Source organism: Ischnura elegans, chromosome 1 (assembly GCF_921293095.1).
Source record: "Ischnura elegans chromosome 1, ioIscEleg1.1, whole genome shotgun sequence".
Lineage (NCBI taxonomy): Eukaryota > Metazoa > Arthropoda > Insecta > Odonata > Coenagrionidae > Ischnura > Ischnura elegans.
In genome coordinates, this window is record NC_060246.1 from 169,075,465 (window position 1) to 169,102,369 (window position 26,905).

The following is a 26,905-nucleotide window of genomic DNA, read 5'->3' on the forward strand; positions in this document are numbered from 1 at the left end:
ACAAAACTTTAAAGAAATTCAAAAGGTATAACTGAGATTCATCCCTGTTCGCAACTGCAATAGCCTTTCCCTTTTTAATTAGATATTAACTTTTCCTTTCCAATTTTGTGCCTGAAATACAGCAGGAGGTGATTTTATTTGCCGCTGTTTTCCCTACAACCTCTTTCCACTTCGACTCTCCATCCAGCAGACTGTTCTTCGCGAAGCTCAACGTCAGATCCTTCATAGAAAGCGTCTAGATAGTTGTGACCACGACGTTGTATTCAGAGGGCATCGTCTAAAGTAGATGACTCACGATGCCCAATTCCTCGACTGTATCTCCAGTGGAACGGAAATCTCTAATTAGTATGTTCAATTACAGGAAGTGATTCACTAATGTATCATCCGTTGCATTAAATTTCATTGTTATTAATCGCTTTCGTAGAAGAAGCTGTCCAGGAATTCGTTTTTTTTTTTCGAAAGTATTGCGCAAAGATATCCATAAATCGAAAGACGTAGACGTATCTTTTGCGTATTCCAAATAACTGACAGCAATACGTTTTATAAGTTGAGACTTATATTTCCGATATTGTTTTTCCAACTTAACCAATTTTATTTCCTTTGCGATGCGTTCCGAATCTTTCACTACGTCCACAAAGTTCACTCGATTAAAATACGATTTTTCCTCAAAAAATAGTAATTCCAGCTCTTATAATGGCGTTTCCATCCTAAATTTCCAATTGCTGGAATTTGTTTCATCGAACAGTAAGATCCGATATTTTTCAGCTTCTCTCATATTCAACATTTAAGATTCCTTTTTCGGTTATTAGTAAACCTGGACCCGTATACAGCAGATTTTATGGAATTCAGGATCAAAAAGAACTCACTACCGATTAAAGTGTTGAGCTATTCCTTTTTACCGCGTATTATTATACTCGCTCTCTTGTTTGTCCTTCCGGGAAAAATCTTGCAACTCAAATTTTGACCACTTCCTGATTAACTAGAGCACTGAAATTTTCAGGGTAGCTCAGAACTGGATGATGATGCAACGTTCTTATGATTTAACCACGATTGAAGCAGTTTTTCGATTAACATTCAGATATTAAAATTCAAAATGGAGTTCCAAATGTGACCACTAAAATCCAATGGAGGCCCTGAAATCATAGTGGGCATAATAACATATTTGTTTGTAAAGCGTAAAGTATCGTGTTTTTTGTTTTTGATGTTCATCTTTAGCAAAAGTCTGCGATTTACCTTTCTTTTTATCTACATCTACATAATACCCTGCGTGCCACTTCTTGGGTGTTTGGCAGGGGGTGATCAATCATGCAGCATGCAATTGGAATTCCACATGCACACCACACGGTAATTTTTATGACTTGCCCTGAAGATTGCGCATTGGTACGTGGAATTTTCGACTTCGCGCATAACGTCAGCCGTCACTATTTACCATTCAGCAATAGAAATAAACAACGATGTCCACGTGTCGCGGACTTAATGAGACCCCCGGCCACTTGAAAATGCGTCAACATTTAAATGCACGGAGCTTCGTTTATGGGAAGATATACTCAGCCCCTGCCAATCTCCGTATACGTCATTTATATGTAGATGCTCTTTCACAACTAAGATTCGATCGATTCGATGTTAACTGAAGTGTCGTCCACGCCTCCACTTACAATAGGGTGGTTTCCTATTATTTTTTTACTGCCGAAATCGAAAGATTATTACTCCTGGAGTACGTATTTCACGCTTTTAGATTTTTAAATGACGATATCTATTTTTCGCGATTAAATGGAAAGTGAAAATTTTCAAGCGCGCGAAAACGCGACGCGTAAGTACGAATACCGGGAAAACTCTCCGTGTGCCGTATTTCTGGTTCCCGCTGCCGCTCTGTGAGGTGACCTTGAGGCGAGCTTAGCGCTGATACGACGCAGGCTGCTAGCGGGTAGCTGAGTACCCTGCTGGCTGGTAGCGCTTGGCTTAAATAAGGATTATTAATACCTTATCAAATGAAGAAAACTTTCGACCTTAGCCCGTTTTAATAAGTGATTATTAAGACATGTTTCCCTGAGCTCTGCGCCTCATGCATGCATTGGTAACCTCACACGATGCATAACTCTTATCTTCTCGTATAGAAACTAGGTCCCTGTGACGTCACGTGGAGTGGCATCGCATGGGCGCCAATCTGGCTCTTTTCAAATGAGTATAAAAATGGACCATTGCAATTCGTCCAAACCGGCATTTCTAAAACCAAATGAATTGTATGTATATTATGAATACAGTAATGGTGGGTAACGAATCGCAATCAATGCCTTTCGTTTTCTTTGATGAAGGAAACTACCCTATTCAGCGTCTCCCTACACTGCAGCGCTTGATACATTCTCGATACTTGCTGGAAATGGAATAAAATCAATGTAATCTTCCGAAGGCATAAGTTAAGTTCAAACTCTGATAATGCGCACTGAGCAAAATTTGGTAATGCGCAAAGTTTACGCATTGCGCAGTTATCGTAAAAATCACATGTTTAATAGGAAGCATATGTTTTCGTTTGCGCTCACTTATTTGGGATTGACGCCGCACGCTATGCCATTGTTTCCTTTTTCATGCAATAAGCAGTATCCTCCGAGTTGCCTCAAACAACAAAATTTATTTTGCTGAGCGCCCACTCAAATATCTTCTCCAGCGATCACAGGCTGTCGCATTTGCGGTTGCTTCAAGCTCTGCTCCACTTAAATGCGTATTTCTTGGCAGGCGTGGAAAACAATAAAAATGATGACAAATCGAAATCACTTCGAGTACCACGCCATTCTGGGATTGGAGATGTCAACCGTTTGCGAGCCAGCATCGTATTGGTCGTCCGTGAACGTAAAGGCAAACTTGCGATGGCCAGACCACGGTTGTAATGACTGTTCCTGCCTAATAATATGAGTCGTCCTCATTGGTGTACGTGACGGCGTCGCTCCACGACCTGGCAACGCTGTCCCCACCCCACCCCACTCCGCCCTCATCTTTCGCTGCAGCTACAGCTACACAGCCTACGCGCATGCGCTATGATCCGCATTTTATGGAAATGAGCGCCAGCAACGGTGACCTCGCAATGCTCTGCGGCGGCGACGCGAATGCACTTTCCACTGGAAAACCCCCTTTCGCCACGTCTCCAGACAGTTCAGAGAGCTCGTTACTCAAAACCAGTCGGGGATACGGGAAGAAACTGAAGGAGGGGCGCAAGAGATATCTTGAGCTTCCTTTGCTTTTGTCGTGATAAAAATATTGTCAAGTCGCAAGCAAAGTTTCATTTAAACTGATTATTCACATGTACAGCACTATTCATTATTATGATATAAAGAAGTTACAATGTGGTTCTGCAATGCTTGGCTATGCGGGCGGCCCCTTAATGGGAGGAGCCCCCCCTCCTCCTCCCCATATGTATCCGCTACTGCTCAAAACAAATGTAAAACGACAACGCCATAAAAACAACTTCCACAGATTTATATAATTAATAATGGATTCATAGTGATGATCATCAGCGCAAAACGGCGATTTCCTCTATTTCTTCGCATGCGTGGATCCGAAAACGATGATTTTTTTACACATGCATTAAAAACTTTCGCAAAGATGACCGCAATAGCAATGACATTCGTTTGAGTATTGCAATAGCCTTAGTGTATTATAATACAAGGCCGTGGATGGAGTGCATAGAATCCAGAAAATCCAGTAGCTCAGCGCATAATGAAATTGTTATTGAAATAAAAATAATTTACCTGCCATCAATATATGCAGAAATAAACTAGAGTAAATTTGATTTACTTTGTTTGGAAATCGAATGGATAGTCTTTGAGATTGATCTTCAAACTCGGGTGACAGAAGTTTCAACGGATGGTACCCAAGTAGTATCTCGTGCTATTTTTAGTGAAAAATATATCAATTAAATATCAATAATGCATAAATTTTACGTCTCCATTTTTTAGGTGTTATAAAAGTGATATTATGTAAGTATGACATTGGATATTAAAATTTTATATCGCTTCAAATAACGATAAAAGTAAAAACAAATTACCCGGTCCATCAAAATTGTAAGTATCCAAGAATTATGAAAAGGTGATAGAAATAACACATAACCCGGTGAAGTAAAAGTAGCCGGCCAAATTCCAGATATTCTATTTCAGAAATTGATCGAAAAAAATTAATAAAAATTTTTAGCGCGTTAGTAGTACGAATTTTTATATAAAAATGATAAAGGTGCTATTTACATGGCGATAACAAATTTTTATAATATGATATAGTTATGCGATATATTTACACCATTTTATGCTGTCACACTGCTTGGATTGCATGTTTTTAGTTGCCTCTTGCCCAGTAATACTTATTTTCGACTTGGTGATTTATGAAATCGTTCTCGGAATCGTGCGATATTTTATCGAGCACAATGAAAGCCCCGCAGCCATACTTTACTAAGCGAAGTGCTATCCCTTCCCCCCTCCCACTGAGGGCGCGCAGACTCCGACTGGGTGTGTCCATGGCGACGCCGCCCTCAGCACTCGCTCTGAGCGACCATCCGTGACCGCGATTTGCGCCGCCCTGCCACCATATATGCGCGTGTCGGGGAGGGGTGGGCACCGGGGGCGCTGGACCGGGCTTCGAGGCGGGGGTGTGCAGGCGGTGGGCGTTGGCGAGAAAGCAGGAAGTCGTGAGGACTGGCGCCGTGCACGGAACGCAACCAGAGCAGCGAAGGCGAGCGATTTCGCAAATGAAAGGCGTACGAGAGAGAAAAGGCTAGGAGACAGACAGAGAGAGAGAGCAGAGGGAGGTATCAAAGGGACTGCATCTTGGCGTGGGCCAGGAAGAGCATTCAACCCCCAAGTAGATGCAAGGAGGTGTTATTAATCTAGGCTTTTTAAATTCAATACAAAAAACAAATCACCCACTCCCTAGTGAAATCTTCTTCTAGCATGTGTGTGAGTGGAACGCCTAGACTGTTCGGAGTATGACACTAATGTAACTCATTTATTCTTCTTAATTCTTCTTAATGTCTTCATTTATTCTACACGATGTTGTTGTCTCTTTTAAGTTATTTATTCAATTGCCCTGGTAACTAGTCAACAACTTTTTCTTACCCTTGACAACCCTTTGCTTATTTATAGACTTCAACACTTAATTTTGTTGCTTTAAATTAACATTTCGTTAAAACAATTGCTCGAACTCTTTCCCTAGTTAATTAATCAATAACACAACTCTTGGATTCATTAATTTAGAAAAGACCTATTTTAGAGCTAAATACCTTCAATTAAAACCCTTGACAACGGCTTCGTCATGATGTCCGATACTCGCTTCTCAGTTGGAACTTGAAGGCCCAGCTTGCCCTCTGCAACCTTTCATCGAACGGAAATATGCTTGATTGCTATATGATTCGTTCTTTTATGGAATTCTGGATTCTCGGCCAGTTCAACTGCTGCTGAGTTATCCACTTGCAAAATCGGGAGTGATTTCAATGGTTGAATTTGTCTGAAAAGTCTCGTCAGCCAAATAATTTCCTTTGCTGCTTCAGTTGCTGCTACAATCTCAGCTTCTGTTGCTGAAGTAGCAACCATCGGCTGTCTTTGACTTAGCCACGAAATAGCTCCTCCAGCGTGATACATAACGGAGGGAAACAAGTTTCCTTACCGACAAGCAGAAGGTGCATTAATGTGCCTCATGACTGGAACCAGAACAGATTTGGCGTACACCGTTGGATTTATCTCAAGGTCGTTAGAAAATCCATCATCAAAAGATGTCGCAAGAGTGAAGAGGGCCTTTCGATACTTGGCAGGGACGCTTGATTTGGGTATTACTTACAGTTCTAAAGCAAACAAAGGAATTTTAGAATGTTACAGTAATGGAGACTTTGGAGGGTGTGTTAAAACAGGCAGATCGACTATTCGCGATTCCAGCCAAGGGAGACACCACCTGGCGGAGAACGCTCGAAACAGAGGAACGATGGTCATGACGCGGTAGTGCTATGAGGAATAGTGTATATGATACCTTTACACTGTTTTATTGACTAGTTACGGGGTGATACCTACTTTTTGGTTTCAAAGCAATTATTACCGTTACTTGAGGTTAAATATTCTTTAATTCTACATCCCTGTAATAACTGCAGCAGAAGTGGAATTGTTTCAAAGCGAGGCGACGGCTGTTGTTCCCGCAAGTAGGTAGGAGCAGAAAGCTCTTGCTTAGGACGATTTTAATGGAGATACGTTGGTTTTACATGTTATAGCTATTAATATAGTGTTATTTCAATTGAAAATCGTTCTTGTGTCAGGTTACGCAGAAAAAAGTAGAAAAATAGCTTATATCCAATGCATCAAGGTATCCGATATCCGTGATCGCGGTTTTCGAGATTTTCAGTATAACATACTCAATATTTACATTGCCATTATTATGAGCGGGATGGCATTTACCCGTGTTAGTCTGATAAATGTGTTTTTTTCTTCTGTGCGCGATGTGCTATTGAACAATTTACCTAAAGTTGCTGAGTATAGTAACTCAACATTGACGTTAAGTATCAATAGCAAGGAGGATGAACCTACTGTACCATTGAAAGAACGATTTTTAACAGCGTCTCACGATGTAAATTAGTAATATATGAATTATGGTAAACATTATTAGCTTATTTTGATTGATTCCAGGTGTCAATTCAGTAGACAATTCGAAGTCATACATATAGTCACAGAATATACTGCTTTCAGACAAGAAATGGACGACTTTCACCTATTCAAGGCAATGCCAAGTTTCATTTCGACTTCGAAATGTAATAGTGGGCAAAGAAACTTACTCCCCAAATTCCTTTCCCCGTAGACAGTTACAATAACTCATTCAACGGATTATTATTTAACTGTGATACCCAATTTAAATTCAAAACCCAGCCAATTTCATGTGATGCTCTGTCGAATAAGCATAACCGGGTGTTAATAAGACTGCTATAAATAATATTGTTTCTACAGAATATTACAAAGATAATATTGCAATTCCTTTCTGAGGTAACCGAACGATTAAAACTAATATTATTAAGACAAGTAAAGCTTATCATAATATGACATAATTCATGTAAAAATATCAGGCCATTCAGTTTCCTTCTAACCATCAGCGGTTGGATATCCAAAAGGCATTGTTTCTCTGTATGGGGTATGTTTAGTATTGAATCCACCATAGTAGTTTAAAATTTGCTTTGTACCCTTTCAGTTGTAATCATTTACACTTTGTAATAAGGATGCCTTATAACTCTGTTAAATTCGAGAATAGGGCATACCGGTTCTGAATGCAATACTTTGAGCAAATAAATGTGTTTTTGTAACTCAAAGCAGACGATTTTTAAAACCTAACATACATATGAGCCTTTTGCAAATTACCTATTAATTACACCAACTTGTATATTTTCATCCCAGGAATTATTAATAAAATTATTAAATGTAGCTAAATTAGTAGTAGTAGACATTATTTATCTGAAACCTTGCTGTTCAGTAACTAGTATGTACATACTTCAACATGGGGATAAGGAACGAATAACTATCGTCCCCATGATTTTACCAAGAACAGGTAATCAACGAAGATGTGAATCAACGGTAAAGATCCTTAAGTCGTCCTTAAATTTCTAAATCATACCAAACAATTTCATTTCCCAATGGTAAATCACACCACATAACTATTTAGTTCACTTTTATCCGGAAATATGATAATAATATAGGTGAGCACAGCAATCCACATCAGTGAAGCAGACGGCTGTGGCGCCCAAATACAACACGAAAACTGCCTGAAATGGATTATGGTTCCATGTATTGAAGCGGCAGATTGTGTATGAAATACTATTAAGTTCTTTTGTTGTGTATTCGATAGAAATGGCTAGAAAGAAACGCAATACGAGTCGGATGGATGCAAGTCGAGAATGAAACCTGACTGGTAATGATTAGGTACATTATAAACACCTTTAGTTACATCGTCAAGCAGTTTTCTTCAGTTCTAGATCTTCTTACGGACGAAAGAAGCCGAGAAATACACCATATGAAGGTTTTAAAAGAATATTTCTATCTTATTAGCTCTTGATATTATGGTTTATGTTCTCTCCGTACGCCAGGGCTTTACGATTGTTTTGATTTTACCATCACTCTGGCGGCCATATTGGAAATTGACGTCACTGACAGCAGCGCCGCCATCGGTCATTTGAGTCTCGAATAGGAGTACTTATAGAAAGGCCCTCTTCACTCTTTCGACATCTTCTGATGATGGATTTTCTAACGACCTTGAGATAAATCCAACGGTGTACGCCAAATCTGGTCTCGTTCCAGTCATGAGGTACATTAGTGCACCTACTGCTTGTCGGTAAGGAAACTTGTTTCCCTCCGTCTCCTCTTTTTTCCCTGATTTTGAAATCAATGGATTTTTCAAAATCGGCGTTGACATTGATTTGCAATCTGCAAAGTTGAATCTTTGAAAAACCTTGATTGCTTGAGCTTTATGACTGATGTGATTATCTTCTTTTTGGATCTGAAGCCCCAGGAAATAATCAGCTTCCTTCGAAGTAATCTTGAACTCCTCTTGTAGTTGTTTCAGAAAAATCTCTAAGTCTTGTTTGTAAGTTGCTGTAAGTAATCCACCATCTACCTAACTTCCTTCCATTCTTTTCTTTAATAAATAGACATGGATCTGCTTCACTCACTTGGAATCCCAGTTTCCTTAAGAAACCTCCAAAACGTTTGTTCCAGCACCTTGAGGATTGTTTCAAACCATAAAGGTTTCTCTTCGAACGACAAATCGTCCACTATTGTCATCGGAGGCCTCTGGTTGACACATGTAAACTTCCTCTTCTAATTCTCCGTACAGGAACGCGGTTGAGACGTCCAATTGAGCTAATTGCATCTCCTTGCTCGCAACTATGCTCAAAATCGACCTGACTGTTCCCATCTTTGCCACAGGACTGTAGATCTGATTAAAATTAAATCCCCGACGATGACCGCAGCCTTTGGCAACTAATCTTGATTTGAATTTGTCAATGTTTCCGTCTGGTTTCATCTTTAAACGAAAAAGCCATTTGCAGGGAGTTGCTTTTTCTTCTTTTGGAAAATTTGTCAGTTCCCGTGTTTCATTCTTAAGCAAGCAACTTGACCCAATGGCCGATGGAGGCAGCACCGGCGGATGGGCGATCAGATGCAAACGGACATATGCTCACGACTGCTTGTTTAAAGTTCTCCATGGCCACGATAATAGAAGTATTTAAGCTTGTGATATGCATTGACTTCGGCCAATAGCCCATCACCGAAGGCATGAAATAGTGCATGTCCACAGTAATTTTATTTGGTACGACGCGTTTCAGCGACCTTACTTCGCTATCATCAGGTACAAAAAATTTTTTTACCTGTGATATTGTACCTGATGATAGCGAAGTAAGGTCGCTGAAACGCGTCGTACCAAATAAAATTACTGTGGACATGCACTAAGTTTGCTCTTCATTTATCATTGTATCATTATGTTCCACAACATCTCGCCCAATACCGTTGAATAGTTCAATTCCCATAGAGTAATTAATTGAATGCGATATAAGTGATAGCTGGTGTGCACGAAGGAGTATCTGTCGACGAAAATGCGCGTCACTGTTGTAAATTAGGTGATATGATATAAGCTGCGAGTCAGTCTGGTGGGAAAGTCATAATGCTTTTGATGTGCCCGAAGGGTCACGGATACTCAAAGTTACTTAGACGTCGCTTTAGGGGATAAAAATATGTTTCGATTAAATGCAATATTTGAGAGTATCTTTATCGGAAGCCACTTAATTTATTGTAATTAAATTATTTATATTCATCACCGCGGAAACAGCACTATTAGGCCTTTACATCGAGGGGTTGGGGGAAGGCCACAACAAATGACAACGCTCTACAAAAGCATGCCCTGATTTGGGGTAGCCTAGCCAGGCGGGGCTCGAATCCTTTTCTTTGGCATGCGAGGATTGTATCCCACAGCCACCGAGGCCATTTATGACAAAATATTGATGGAATTATTCGCAACGTTCGTCAATAAATCACGATATCCGCATCACGCACTCAACCACCTTCATTCACGCGGTAACCATTTCTAAGCTTCGATCTTTACCTGCATGACGCTGCGTTTGAATACTTTCTCTGCGTTGACCAAAATGGAATCGTTCACTGATGAAAAGACTTCGCGAGAGTGATGTTCGGGATCTGAATGCCGGTGTCGTTTTCTGAAACTATGCAAGTGATGCAGAAAAATTTTCTCGGCTCTTTTCCTTCCTTCGAGAGAGGAATGGAAGTAAAGATTAGAAGTGAAATAAAGAGATAGGATGGAAGTAAAGATAGACGCGGCCCATCGAGTGAGTGAGGGATTAATGTCAGCACCAGAGTGCGTGGAGGCGCACGGCGGGCGTGTAATTTAAACCACTGGTGAACTGGGTTCGAGTCTCCTTTAAGATAATTCATTTCCTTTCTTATAATTTAAAGAATCACTAATACAACCCGACCCCGTTCATTTAAAGCGAATTTAATTAGTATTTTTCCATTTTTGTAGTATTTTATGGGTTTTTTATCGTCATCCACCTGTATTGACCATATTTTTGTGAGACTAGTAAATTCGCATAAATACACTTGCATAAGTAACGTAATGCATATGGCCATAACTGACCATTCATTGACAACGGTAAAAATTAGCCGTAAAAATCTGATCATAAGTTCGGGTACCGACAAACAAAAGAACGATCACAACCTACGTATTGATCAGTGTAAATTAAAAGGGCTAATTAAGGATACAAACTGGGCATCTGTATTGGCAGAAGAAGTTACTTCTACAGCGTGCTCCATGTTTATTGATACATTTCAGCGTTGCATTAACTTATCCAGGTATTCAGTGAATTCTGATGCTAAACGTTCACCAATATTAAAACCATGGATGACCCAGGAACTTGTTAAAAAAGCTAAAAGAAAAGAACTACTATTCATTAAGACTAAATGCCACCCTAACAATGAAAGTTTGAGGAAACATTTCCTTAAATTTAGAAATAAATTACGAAAGGAAACTAAGATAGCCTTAAATCAGTACTATGTTAACAAGTTCCAAGTACTCAATTCAAATATAAAAGAAAAATGGAAGTTGTTAAATGAATTAACTGGAGAAGACAAAGCTGTCAAACAGGACCTGGAGCTAAATATTAATGGAGAATTAATAAATGATCCCTCTACTCTAGCACATGAATTTAACAAATATTTTATGAGTGTTTTTGATTCTGCTCAATTATTCCACGATACTCGTCATAGCATACACTTAAAAAACCCTAGTGCATTTAATAACGTGTTGAACTCTTTCTTCGTTGAACCAGTGACAGCTTATGAAATAACTACAATCGTAAATGCCCTTCCTTTAGGAAAAACTCCAGGGATAGATGAAATAGACTGCTGCACATTGAAAAGTGTAATCACAAATATAGCACCTGTTTTTGCCCATATCTGCAATTTGAGCTTCGAGAAAGGTGAATTTCCTAATCCATTGAAAAAGGCAGTAGTCATTCCAGTATTTAAAAAAGGGGAACGGCTCAATATTGAAAATTATAGGCCTATTTCACTACTTTCCATACTATCTAAAATAGTTGAGAAGTTGATGAAAAAAAGACTCCTTAGCTATCTCCATAAAGTAAAATTCTTTAGTGTTAATCAGTTTGGTTTTTTAAGTGGTAAAAGTACTGAACACGCATTAATGAATTATATGACTGATGTTTTTGAAGGTATTAATGCCAAGAAACGAGTTGGGACTATTTTTATTGACATCAAAAAAGCATTCGATTCATTAGACCACAAAATACTGTTACAGAAATTAGAAATGGCTGGCGTAAGAGGTATAGCTCTTAACTGGTTTCGGAGCTACTTAACTAATCGTTCACAATGTGTAAAGGTAAAAAACTCGTTTAGTGCCTTTAGCAGTATCAATACTGGTGTACCTCAGGGTTCTGTATTGGGCCCTATTCTCTTCTTAACTTATATTAATGATTTATGTAACCTTGAATTAAATGGTAAGATAACAACTTTCGCAGATGATGTGGCCTTAAATTATGTGTATTCTACTTGGGATGAAGTTGTTAATGCCATGCAGCATGACTTATCCTGTATACGACACTGGTTTCAATATAACGGCTTGGAACTAAGCGAAAGAAAAACACAATGTATGTTTTATGATATTTGTGACTATTATAATCTTGATGTCAAATTACAGTATCACACCTTAGACTGTTCAATGCACTCTTGTACTTGCCCTGTTATTAAAATGACAAAAGAAGTGAAGTATCTGGGAGTAACATTAGATTATCGCCTGAAATGGGATAAGCAAATTGCAAATGTAAGTGCTGTTTTAAAGCGTAGTCTCACCAAATTTTATTTTATCCGTAATAAATGCCCTCTCTTTGCCCGAAAAATTATTTACCATGCTTTGGTACACTCCAAGTTGGATTATGGGCTTACTTGTTGGGGTGGAGCTTATTTTAACACCTTAAAATCAGCCTACTTCGTGCAGAAAAAAATTGTTAGACTATTATTACTTAAAAAGCGTTACGAACATTCCCGTCCTTTATTCATTGAACTTAACATACTCCCGCTAAGATATATGTATTGCTATAAAGTGTTAAAAATTTTTTTTTTGCGTAGTGGATATAGCCCAAAAATTTTTGGGAGCTATGTGCTGTTTAATTCTCGCAGAGGTGTCTCGATCCCTATGCACAAGCCTAATTTAACGATGTATAAAAGGAGTTTTTTGTATATGGGACCAAAATTGTATAATATGCTACCAAATACAATTAAAGAGACAAATTGTTTTGGTAAATACAAAAGGTTGATACAGAAATGGATAATGACTTTTGAAGACATCGAAAAGCTATGGTAAAGGGTCGGTATATTGCAGAAAATACCCTAGGCATCATATGTGTTGTACATTATAAGTTGTATCTCATCTTAATGTCAGCTCTGTTATTATATTATTATGCACATGTATTTTTTTCTCAAGGTATTGTGTATTTTGGTTGTATGTGTTATCATTTCCGCAATTTATGAAAATTGAAGTTAGCCCAAACACAGGCTTATTGCCTTATGGGCTACCTTACTTCCTTGAATGGATGTAATAGTCTGTAAAAAAAAAATATGTATGCATGGAAGAATAAATTATTATTATTATTATTATTTTCAATGTACCCCCGAAAAAGATCTTGCGACGCGAATTACGGTTTTTAATATTCCCATTCCAGGCGCACACGCCGCCCTACGCATTAGGTTTGGAAGGCGAAGATAAGTTAATGCTTCTACGATTAGCGAGGGTGCCCGCAGGGTGATTGGGGGCCTTCGGCTGGGGCTCAAGATGGAGGCATAATTGCCAGGGGATTCATGGACCCTCCTCCGAAAACGTTTTAGGAAATTGCACGCCCGGAAATAGACTTTGACGCTAATCCGGCTCTTTAAAACTACATGCAAGTGAATGAAGTTCGTAATATCGTAAGAAAAAATAGTATGCAAATTGAGAATTTCACAGCTGATACAATAAAAAATGTATCGTGGTTCAGTTATTATCTATTTAGTGCATTTGTTCCTTGAAACTACACTGAAATCTATATAAACCTCAAAAATAACGTTTTCGAATAATTGTTCCATAAAAGTATCATTCTTCAATCAGGTACTATTCCTCTTTCATCTTCTGACACCTTTATTTTTATTATTTTTTATACAATCTTTTTACATTGAGTATGTCGTAAAAAATGAACTACTGGCAACGTGAAATTTTATACTAACAAAATTTTGATTCAGGCAATCTCAGTCTTTTCTTATTACACCTTTGATATTTGCTTCACGGTAGGCGCGAGCGTTGCGGGGGCCCTCGGCGATCGCCGAAAAGCCTACCTGGCCAGACCGCCCCTGATTGCCAGTTGTGCTCATTTGATGGCAAGAATGAATTGAGATCACAAATATATGAAGCTCATGAATTATGCGATGGACGGAGACACAGGAAAAGGCTTATCTCTTTACTTTGCAAGCACTATCCCAATGGGCTATTTAAGGAATTGGAGCTGCCGTCGGTGGTGCTTGGCGTTAACACGCAGAAAAAAACTCTTGCATATGGCGGGAAGTGGCGTCGCAAATGGCGATTCGGATGGGAGCGGTCGCCTGGCAACGCCACGCCCTCCATCCAGCGAGCGCCACTCGCGAGAGGAGTTCCTTGAGTGACCCTTTAGCTCGAGTACTTGCTCTACTTCGGTGGCTCACACTCATCTAATCAGAGTCTATCAGATTCCGCATTACAGAATCTAATTTCAGCTCAACTCACTTGAGTCCCTGGGATGACGTAGGTGGGGGACATTTTGGAACCTCAACTGGGGTCGGAATTCAACATTTCACCTGCGGAGGATATTCTAAGCAAGATTTGAGTCTCGAGTGAATTTACGTAGCATCAACGTAACAATAGGATCGAGTTTGAGTCAGGATCAAAACTTAAGTAACGTTTTGGAATAGCATGGGGACTACATAGAGAACATTCCAGTCCGTTTCATACAAGCTTCATTTCTGCTGTCAATTTTAATGCTTTTGAATCGGTTTTAAAAATGTCCGCACCGTGGCACTGAGTGCAGTACGATCTTAATGTTTGCCATAGCAAGAATCATATTCATGAGAATAGGAGGAGGAGCAGAAGAATTCCTGGATGAGGAACAATTCGGATTTGGGAAAAGCAAGAGAAGCCATTTTGGCTCTCAGGCTGCTCACGGATAAGAGGAAATCGACTTATGGACGCGGAGAATGCAATTCAATTCTTGGATTTATGTAAGAAATTGAAGTACTCTAAAATGATCGTATAGTTGTACACAGTTTGTCTAAAAACCGAGTAGCTGTGATAAAATGTGGAGTGCAGACGCAATACGAGAGAAAGGAGTGAGACAATGGTGTGCAGTGCACTGCCACCCGCAATTTTTAATGTTTAACTCGAGATACCATGCAATTAATGAAATCAAATAGAAGGCTATGGGTGACAATACCCACGGAGAAAGAGTTTTTATGCTGCGATTTTCTGACGACATAGCAATTATAGCTTAGTCAAATAATGATCTGAAGAAGAAATTGATAAATTTGGAAAGAACAGTGGCCAGATATCAGCTGAAAACGAGCAAAAGAAAACTAAGAAATGCAGCAGGATAGAGTGGGCTAAGACAAGCAAAAGCTTAAAAAGGTGAAAGAGTTTTGCTACCTAGGAAGGCGACCTACCAACGTGGAAGAAGCAAGAAATAGATTGTAAGTAGAATAGCACAGGCGAAGAGGGTATTCTGCTATAAAAAACTACGTTCAGCTCAACATACAAGCACAGAAGTAAGAAAACGATTCTTTTACTGCTACTCATAGGGGACTCTCCTTTTTCTCCGGGAGAGAGGCTTGGACGTTGACAAAGAAGTCAAGAGTGGAAGCAATCGTGGTGGTGCTATACATAAGAATGATGAAGATAAAATACATCCATCGTGTGTGCAATGAGGAAGTGATAAGAAGGGTGGGAGAAGAGAGAAATCGTCAAAAAATACAATGGAGAAGGCGAAAAAACTCAGTTGGTCACATTATGAGATCTGATGGCCTGATGAAGACATCGCAGAAGAAGAGGCGGAACGGGGAAAAGGGCAAGGGACGGCCCCGAATAAGTTATCCACTTGGGACATGTTATAAAGGGTGTAAAAGGGAAGAAATACGTCGCTATGAAAATATGAAGGGAGATAGGAGAGAGGAATGGAGAGCTTCGCCAAAACAATCTTCGGGTGGTGAGAATGGAGATTTCCGCGGTTTGTGATGAAGTTCGTCATATTCGGTTGCTGTGGCGATGACAGCAGTTTCATCTTCGACCTGAAGACAATGCTTCAAGTAGTGCCAGCGAATGCGTTGCCATAGCAGCCGATGCAGTTGTAAACGGAAATGAAGAACTGCAATCTTGGGACTCATGAAGATGATGGTAACGTGAAAAAAATTGGCCGAAGTCAATGTATAACACAAGCTCAAATACTTCAATTATCGTGGCCATAGCGAACTTTCAACAAAAAGTGACTCCTCTCCCAATTCACAAATGGGGTGAGTCGGGATGTCTGTTTTGATGTTTGTATGACATCGGGAACCAACGTAGCCACAAGAAAAAAGTGCAATACGGGTAATAATTATACCGCATCCTTAGTCAGTAATATTAGGCTTGTTGACTTGTGATTGTGGTGTACGTGTAACCGCGAGAAGTAGAATGGCGAAAATGGAATTAGAAGCGAATGTGTTTATACAAATATCGGTTAACAGTCCTTAAGTGTAGGCTTATATCGCTGTGAAACTGTGGATCACTCTACCGATTGGCGAATTTTGCATTTGCATTTGAAGGCGCGGCTGGTGACAGCACACTCGCTGGAGAGATTGTGATCTTCATGCTCCCTAGAATGGAATAATATGCAATGGCGTTCCTGTGCGTGGAAAATAATCGCGTCGTCTAATTTTCGCTCGCATTGTTTTCCTCCCGACGCGAGAAAGATAATTGCGGACGGATCGCACGAGGAATAGGAGGAGTTGAAGCGGCTGCATGGGAGGAAAGCTGACCTTCGAGGGACGTGGAGAATAATGGGCGCATCGTAAGAATGCCACCAACGCACTCCCGGGCCAACGCTTGCGCGCATTACTCGCCGCACGCGCAAGCAATCCAGATGCGGCATCACACGTTCGCTGATTTTCCGGCGTCATTGCAAAGTAGGAGGGAGAATGGATGGAATTCGCTTACCTTGAGCCAAAACAGAGAAAAAATAGATTTCTCAGACATGAAGAGACAGAATAATGCGTCGGTGTAATTTACTGTTTTCTGAATGGTTCGTCCAAAACTGCGACGGGCTTAACAGAAAGCGTTGAACACATCTTAAGTCACGAATTAGGCTGGGAGCTGCTGGATACCCCGAGACGCTAATGACTGGGCAACCAAGAGGGCATTTCTTTCAGAGTGAAACAGATAACGTATTCTTGGACCTTAATACATTTATAGGCCCGACAGGAGCGAGGAATTAAGAGGGATTTTTAATATTTGACGAAGAAGATATTTTACCAAATGGATCGGTTGAAGAATTCGTTTTTATGATGCTAAGTGAACTCTTTACTCGCGTTTTATTTTTTTCTGACGGCTGGCGGCCCCACACGCCACGTCATGGAAACGAAGGCACCATGTGTGCCTTTACACAATAGAAAGTCTTTTGAAGGAGTTCTGGTGAGGAATGTGTGACATGGTGAGGTCGAAAGAGCTGCAAATCATGTTTATTTTTAGAGGGAGCCGTGAGGTTTAGGGGACTTCACTCGCTGCGCTCCGCGCGCTCGTCAAGGGGCTCCGTCCCTTAAAAATCCCGGGTCCGGCTTCGCCGTCTACATTTGTGGTGCTTCGAAGAATTTTAGTTCGAATAATCTCACCTCAGCTAGTGGCCGGCTTCGCCGGCCAGGGGGTAGGGAAGCGCCTCACTCATTCCTCGGAACGGCGTAGCCGTTCCTCGCTGAGAGGCGGCTTCGCCGCCCAGGGGTTGGGTGTGCCCCCCGGGGCTACCCCGCTCAATACTCGGAACGGCGTAGCCGTTCCTCGTCAGGGGCCGGCATAGCCGCCCAGAGGGCAAGGGCATTTTGGAACTGTTTCACCGTTTTTCGTTTAAGGGGCGGCTTCGCCGCCCAGGGGCGGAGGAAACCCACAGCGGCTGCGCCGCTTTAACGTCGGGGCGGCTTCGCCGCCCAAGGGTTACTGAAGCTCCCCCTCGCCTACGCCAGTTACTCCTCGGAACGGCTTCATCGTTCCTTGTTGTGGGGCGGCTTCGCCGCCTTGGGGATGATGAGCCCCCCGCGGCTGCTCCGCTTAGTCCTCATAAATGGTCCTCTCCACCGATAGGGGTGCCCGAGGGGATTTTGGGGTTTTCATGTGTTATACATGCGGTCATCAATCGTACACAGTGATCATGTGGCGATGATTTTAAAGGGTAGTGCAATGCGGTGTAATTGTGGCGACAAGTACCCATAAAAGAAGACTTAATGGCAAGTTTTCATTTTTTGCGGGGGGTTCCAACGGAATACCGGGGGTTTTATACGTGTGAAAACCAGTGGTCACAAATCGTTTTCATAAATTCCGTGCGATAAGTCCTAGGGGTCCGGAACAGTGGCGGAATTCTGACGATTCTTTTACCCGGAGAGGCGATTTATTAGAAATATTTTCTGGGAGGTTTCACGGGGTTATCGGTGGTTTTAATGAGTAGTAGAGGCACCGGTTAAATTGTGACGAAAACTACTCGGAAAAGCGACTTAAAAATTTTTTTATTTTTTTTTTCGGCGAACTTCCAGGAGGTGATCGGGGGTTTTCTGGTATATTTTCCCGTATGGTTTACGGTGGCCCGCCCTCATCATATATTCCGGATCTAGAGCTCAGAGGGGACGGGTAGTGCGGCGTAATGTTTGCGAGAAGTTCCCAAATAGGAGACTTAATGGCACATTTTACATTTAGGGGGGATTTCAGGGGGATACCGGGGGTTTATATGTGTGTACTCCTGGCGGTCACCATCCGTTCACTTAAGTTACGTAGGGATTAGTCGTTGAGGTAAGAACCAGCGGTGGAATAGTCACGAAAAGTACCGAAAAAGTAGACTTATATGCAAAACTTTATTTTTTGGGGGGTGTATGTGGGTTTACCGGAGGTTTATAGGTTTTTACTACCAGGGGTCATCAATTGTCCACATCAATTCCGTAGCGATGAGTGGTAAGGCTTGGAAAAGCGGCGGAATTGTGATGAAAAGTACCCGAAAAGGCTACTTATATGCAAATTTTAATTTTTTAAGGGTGTTTCAGGGGGTTTAAAGATGACCTTATCATATGGTCACATGCATTTACTATCATATATAAGAGAAGTTGCCCCTATGACATCCATATTTCGATAGTAGTACAATAAAAAGTAAACCTCTCCCGGAAAAAAAATTAGTAGTGTCCGCCATTTTTATTTTTTCGCAGTTATATCGACCGCAACATTTATTAAATTCTTACATTTTCGGAAACCATATGCATAGACGTATGCAATTGTAGAGTTTAAAAGACATCGGTCGGGAAAACATTGGAGAAATCTTGTGTCAATCTTTTGAAAATCGTATTTTTCGGTGATTTTGGGAACGTTTTTATTCTTTTCTGGAAAACCATGGACGACGAAAGAAAATTGTTACCTACATATCGTAGACGATGTTTTGAGCATATATAATAATCATTTTCGTTATCCTACACCTTAAATTAAGTCGAAGGGAGCGGAAGTTATGAAATTTTATTCGAAAAACGAATTTTTGGACGCCATTTTGGCTACAATTTTCTTAAAAAGAAATTAACATCATTACGTAATTACGTGCCCACGTTCATCAGCTTTCAGGAAATGCATTAGCGATCCGTGTGGCACACACCATTCGCGCGCAGCTATGTTCCTCCGATGGCAGCCAAAGCAAGAGAGAGAGAGAGCCGAAAATAGCAGACTCTCCATGGTGGATGGAGGGGAGATCCTGAAATGTACAAGGAGTAAGATTTCCGCAAAGAGAAGAGTGTCCGAGGAGGGTAGATTTCCAAGTGAAAATGTCTTGGAGGGTAAAGAGAGACTTTCGGTATTCCGAAGCTTACTTTCAGTATTCCGAAAAAACGTTGTATTACGATGTCAACCTTCGTCATTTGGAGGTCAACCTTCGTTATTCGGAGGTCACATTTCGTTATTCGGAGGTCAACTTTCGTTATTCGGAAGTCAATAATTCGTTATTCGGAGGTCACACTTCGTTATTCGGAGGTCAATCTTCGTTATTTGGAGGTCGCACTTCGTTATTCGGACGTCAACCTTCGTTATTCGGAGGTCACACTTCGTTATTCGTAGGTCACACTTCGTTATTCGGAGGTAACACTTCGTTATTCGGAAGTCAACTTTCGTTATTCGGAATTCAAAAATTCGTTATTCTGAGGTCAACTTTCGTTATTTGGAGGTCACACTGCGTTATTCGGAGGTCAACCTTCGTTATTCGGAGGTTACACTTCGTTATTCGGAGGTCAACCTTCGTTATTCGGATGTCTAAAACTCGTTATTTGGAGGTCTACAATTCGTTACTCGGAGGTCAACCTTCGTTATTCGGAGGTCACACTTCGTTATTCGGAGGTTAACCTTCTATATTACGAAGTCAACCATCGTTATTCGGAGGTCATCCTTCGGTATTCCGAGGTTAACTTTTGGTATTCCGAAGATTAGTTTCGGTATTCCGAAGATGACTTACCGTATTCCGAGTATACGTTTGATATTACGGGGACAACCTGCGGCATTCCGAAATCAACCTTCGTTCTTCCGAGGATTAGTTTCGATATTCCGAAGATGACTTTCGGTATTACAAAGATGAAGAGGTAAGATTTATTTCGGTATTCCGAGTAAACGTTCGATATTACGAGGTTAACCTTCGGTAGTCAGAGGACAACCTTCGGTATTCAGAGGACAGCATTCGGTATTCTGAGGTCAACCTTCGGTAATCGGAAGATGACATTCGGTATTCCGAGTAAACGTTCAATATTACGAGGTCAACCTACGGTATACCGAAGATGACTTTCGGTTTTCTGAAGCTTATTTTCCTTATTCCGAAGATTGTTTTCGGTATTCCGAAAGTCACTTTCAATATTACGGGGATAACCATCGTTTTACCGAAGATTATTTTCGGTATCACATAGGTGACTTTAGATTTTACGAGATCAACCTTCCGTATTCCGAAAAGGGCTTTCGGTATTCCTTAGATTATTTTCGGTATTCCGAGGATTAATTTCGGTATTCCGATAACGACCTTCGATATTACGACGATTATTTTCGTTATTCCGAAAATGTCCTTCCGTATTCCGAAGTTGACTTTTGATATTCCGAAGATGACTTATGATATTGGAGAATAACACTCTTCTGCGCTCCGCGCGCTCGTTAAGGGGCTTCGCCCCCTAAATACCCCGGTTCCGGCTTAATGGGGACTCTACTGCGCTGCGCGCGCTCGTTAGGGGGCTACGCCCCCTAAAACTCCCCCGCATCCGGCTTCGCCGGTTCGGCCCATAAGAAAAGCATTGGAAATTTTAAAAAGTTAAAAAAAATACTTTAAATCAAAATATTGCAAAGAAAACCACACCAAAAAATCAACCAAAAAATCTTGTATCTCATATGTTAAGGAGTAATTCCTACTATGATTAAAAGTTGGTTGAAAAATATCCAAAGATAGTCCCGTAAGAAAAGCATTGGAAATTTAAAAAAATTATAAAAAATACTTGTAATCAAAGTATGGAAAAAATTTTAACATAAAAAAATTGGTCAAAAAATCTAGTTTCCGTCAGTGAAATTTCATGTTCCTGTAACATTTGCAAGTAGGCAATAAATGGAAAAGGTTTTAGTCCCATAAGGCTCCAATGTTAATTCGGATCGATATATCTCGAAAACCGATCAACTTTTTCGAGTTTTCGGATTTTCCCCCCCGATCAATATATATTCTTCACCCACGGTGAAAATGTCGTCTTCCCAGCACGTCCGGAAGTGGTCGGGAATTTGTATACGTGAATCAGTGATAAGTGAGTGAGTGAGTTAGTGAGCTATCTGTCACACATCGGGTTGTATATAATATAGATGCAACCTTTTTGGCAACTCATTCCTCACTTTAAACGTATACTCAAATCTTGAAATTTTCATGGAGGATACCTATATGAACCAGGCCCTGGTAAATTTTAATGGAACTTCCAGCATAAAACTAAAGGTTATTAATATCCTACATTTCTACTGTCAGTTTTACAATGTTATTGCTTGAGCGCAACACTTCCATTCAGATTTTGCGTTTAGGCCATATTGTACGCATGATCGCATGCAGCCGATGGAGCGGCAGAATGCTCTCGCTCGCTGTGAGCGGTCGGCCATTTTTCGGAGTGGAAAAAAAATCCTCGCTCAATGATCACACAGCAATGAAACATGGATGATCACCTAACATTTCCCTGTGTCTCAAATTGGAAAGTTGTACCTCAGGTGTTTTTTCTTACATGCAAGTTCTCAAGGATCAGGGAGAGACAAAGGTTTACGCTGCATATTCTGCTATTTTCACAACGATACCTAAGTTTTGCAGGAGCAACGCATCATCTATGAAGAAATGATTTTCCGGAGGAAAGGGTTTCCTTTAGCATGCTCTCTTGCGTCGTCCATTTCTGTCGTGATGGATGCATCTACATAATACTCTGCGAGCCACCTCTAGGGTGTATGGCAGGGGAAAAGAGGGTCGTGAGAGAGTTTTCGCGGAGAATTGCTCGTTCTCGGATAGCATCAACTGCTACTGCTACCGTTTCTTCGTCCTTGCATGGAATCGAAACCTAGGAATTAAAAATTGAAATGATGAATCACTAAATCACTGATTGCAGAGACTAGTTGGGACGAGACAGGGTTAAGAAGTTCTACTGCGACCTTGAGGCAAGAAATTATCGGGACTGCTACTGAGCTCCTGATTTATTCTTTCGGTGAAGGCATTTGTGGTACTTACCTAGTATATCGCTGCATCCGAATATCTGGTTAGTTCTCTGCTTTAGGTCTAGTCGTTCGTTATTGTAAAAGAAATAATTTCTCACCAATTGCTCAACTCATCCATCTTAGATGACAATTAGATTACTTGTGCCCTAGAAATGAGAAAAGAGGAATTGGGTGGTTCACCAATTTGACTTTATTGCCGATGTAATTGTTTGAGAAATTAAGAGACGCGTGCTTCTCCGTTTTGCGATCCGTCACCCTCATCTCGAACTATTTGCGAAGAAACATCGAAAGCCCCTTTCGCAAATAAGTTGATGTCGTCACCAAGTCTCGTTGGGCTCTCCTGTTATTCCACTAATCGTATGGTCGGGCCGTAACTCGAAATCGACCTTAACTACGGCCTCGACACATACGTATGGCTTCGAGCGATTCTACTCCGAGCGAAAGGCCATAGCTACCGCCCGACTTATGGCCTCTTGCTCGGAGTAGAATGGCCTGAAGACCGTAATATTACGGCCTGTCTCGAAGGCCGTCATAACACGGACCATACGAAATAAAATTGCTTGCCTAAGGAGATATAAAAGAAATTTACGAAGTGACATCGATTAAAAAGCGACTGTTTCAAGAAATATATGGATACATGTGCGGGAACACATTCGGATTCGACGGACATTGGCTAGACTAAATGTCTAATATAAAAGAAAGACGTCGATGATTTCATCTCGAAAGGATACGTGATAGGTTACCACAAAATTTCGACAAAAAATAGGGTCTGCCATTTTGTATCGTAACGGCCAGAAATAATACCACTGAGTCGTGAAATTTGCCAAGAATTAACAAAAATAAACCGCATAATAATATTGTAAACTTTTGTTTCCATTGAATTACTACAGAAGGTGTGGCATTGGTTTTAACATGCTGAATTAAAAAAACAATTCAACGAGGGCAATTTTTGCGAAATTTGTTCAACTTTCAGGCCAAGTAATTTGTTTAAAGATTTACCTATGAAAAACGGTGTGCGTAAAAAAATGCACTAATTTATTGACAACAACTGTGCAAAGTTTCAATATTCGCACTCAAAAAAATCGATTTGAGGTTTTGTCCAACATTTTTCGATTTCAGCCCACTGTGCGGCGTTTGTCTGGGCCACACGAAATGGCCCATCGAGAATGGAATAGTTGCAGGCCGTAATTTCGGGTCGGGCCATACGAAACTTACGGCCGGCCACACGTATGGCCCCGTTCAGCAGAATAGCCCTGCTACGATAGCATTGCGCATGGGCCTCGCGTGGTTGTTTACATATCTCTAAATTCATCGGAAGTTTAGGGAACAATGTAATTTGCTCTCACAAAGTGAGGATCATCTTATGTAGAATGGCCGCAAAGTAATCCTCATCGAAAGACGTACCCTTGAATTGGACGGCTTTTACAGTCCAAGTTTTGCGCTACTGACAATTTAATCTTCAAATCTCCATAATTAAATGCTGAGCTGTTACCATTTGCCACGGTGAACGAAGGCCGTTCGGAAACCTAATACACAAACGCATTCGATTTGCCGTAATGATGGCCACCCGGCCTCACCGGAGCAGTGGGTCGACTCTGAAATATCCAGTCGTGGAACGAGAAGCGATGTACTCCTACCAAAGCCCCTCTCAATTTGGATATCGCCAAAACTATGCGCAGCGGAGCAATAATTATGTCATGCGTGGCCTCTTCGCTGGCTCAATTTACGAGGCAATAATGTGGCCCAAAACTTGATCAGTAAATTCAGAAATTTATTGCCCGCCATTAGAACGGTCTACCTTATCAATTGGGACTCAACCCATCCGAAGTAAAGCCCGAGACGGAAAAGAATGGCGGCACCAAGTAATATGAATAGCGCTTCTTCCATTGAAATGTCTGTAGCGGCCTCTCGTCAACTCGCCGAACTCATCGATTCGCAAGGGTGCCTCCTGCTATCCCACCTTTGCTTTATCGGGGATGATGGCAAGAGAAGGGAGGTACTCCACTAATCGCATGCGTGATGAGAGTTATGATCAGACACAGCATCAGCTGAAGAGGGGAGAATGGCTGATTGCTGGAAACATGGCTGCTAACTGCAGCGCATAGGGCTTTCCAAATGTTTCTTCACAAATTGAGCGGCAGTTTGGAAATTGAGTTTCGGTGTTTTATGTGGTACCAGTAGGAAGGAAATTTGAACAACATTCCCATCTCCTGCAATATCGTTGTTACTACATCATTAAAGGGCAATGTATGCGGGACATGTGCAATGTTTAATGCCACATGAGTTGTGCAGCTATTGCTAGAAAATAAATACACGTCCAGAACTTAAATGTATTTTCTCTCGTAAATTGACCCATCCATCGAAGTGTATATTCATACAATTGACGCAGTAGCTTTATGATGAGAGTTAACGAAAGTAAAATATATAAAAGATCTGCCTCTACGCCGCTGCAAATGATGCCACACAAATCTAGTGTCACTAAATCAAAATTCAGTTTTATTTGGTGGTACTAGAAGACTGGTTTGTTCGCGTAGATAGCTTAAACACGTAATGAGACACCATGAAAATCAGTGACGTAGTTGAAAAGTTGTAGAGTTGACGTAGTGGTAAAGCCGCGGATTTCACTGTAGTTATTTAAATGTGGTGATTCGAATCTGTGCGAGGGAATATTTTTGTATCACAAAAAATGGCAGTAAGATATTTATCTTATTCACTTTCACGCATTGCTGTCGTTATAAAATTTGTATCGCAAAAATTCATTTTTGTTAACCGCGAAAATCGCTTTTTATTTGTCTCGAAATCTCATTTCACGAAGAAAAGGAACGCTATGCTACGCTGAAATTTCGCGGCTTTTTCTTCAGTTCCCAGCTTCCTTAGCTGTCTACTGTGAGTTTCGTTGCATTTGGTGGTTTCAGGCGTTCAATTCTCTTCTAATAATGGCGTATCTGCGGCGACGAAGAAAAGGGAAAAAAGTTTAGGCAGGTGTTGTTCTGCATCAAGTCCACCTTCCGAAATCTGGACCTAAATATAATAAAACAAACCTTCAACATATGAGGAAAAATTACTTAAAATCCCGCATTTGTTTATTAAAAGACTTTAACCGAATGATTTTCCTACGTATCATTAGTCTCTCGTTACATTTTAATCTGAGAGAAGGTGCCTTAGGACAATTCAGATTTAATGGAGACTTCATTGGAGCGCCACCGATGTCTTCTCTGAGTGTTCTCTCTTCGCAGTTTTCAATTCTTGCCTTCCCTACCACGATAACCCTCATTTGAAGAGATGGTGCTGGCACATAATGTGTTTGATCTGAATGAGGAACTGTAAAAATAATATTAAATTGATGCGTCGTAGAGGTCATCTTTGGATATGATACGGTCGAAATTATTTCACTTTTTTACCAGATTAACAAATTCTTCCTGCCCGCTACGACTTTAAGCCGAATGGTGAGAGAAAATGTGGTTGAAAGTATTTTATTCTATGATCAGCATGAATATGCCGCGAATATTCTAGTTTTCGTCTTTTCAATACACCTATCGCGAGTTTTACACCAAGAAAGGTTAAACTGTAGAAAATGAATCGATTTCTACATGTACAGAATTACGGGAGTAAGTAAAGTTAATTGGTTTAACACGCGTACGTCGTTTAACACACAAAAAGGAGTCTATATTTAAAACTAACTAACTGAAGAAAGAGTGCATTTAAAATTGTTTTACCGGGCAATCGACTGCGTTATCAACCACTCCGAAAATGTGAACAAAAACGTATGGAAAAGAATGTGTCAGGTCAATTTACTAAAAATTGAAAATAGAAATCGTTGTATGCTAGGAATCCAAATTGTGGAAATTTAGGACCCGTGCCGATAATATTATAAGATATCGATATAATGATAAATGTGTCATTCTTCACAAAGAAACAATATTGTTCAGTTAAAATGTTTTGCATAAATAATAGGAGAAATATCCGAGGACTGTTTTCTCACGTAAGTCAGTACTTGGAGCAGATGGAAACCCTCTATGTTTACGAGGTGGCCATGGAAACTTCTCCAACGCCTCGTTGCGCCAAAGAGAATAACTCACGCATTACTTGTTTCGCCTCCACCCCCTCGCCCCCCCCCCCCCTCCCCCGTCGAAGGGAGAGAAAGGCAAGGATGGGATACGCCCAGTCCGCGAAGGAATGACCTCCAGGTGTAGGTTTATGCCGTGTGGAACGGAATCCATAGCAACTTCCACAGATCACTGCAGCAAAACTCTCGGGATCGGGAGGGGGGGGAGGGGGAGGAAACGGCGACTTGGAAGTTCTCATTACAGCGATTCGGATGAAACCGATGGTGTAGAAAACTTTTTCGTCGTGTTAATGATTAGTCAGA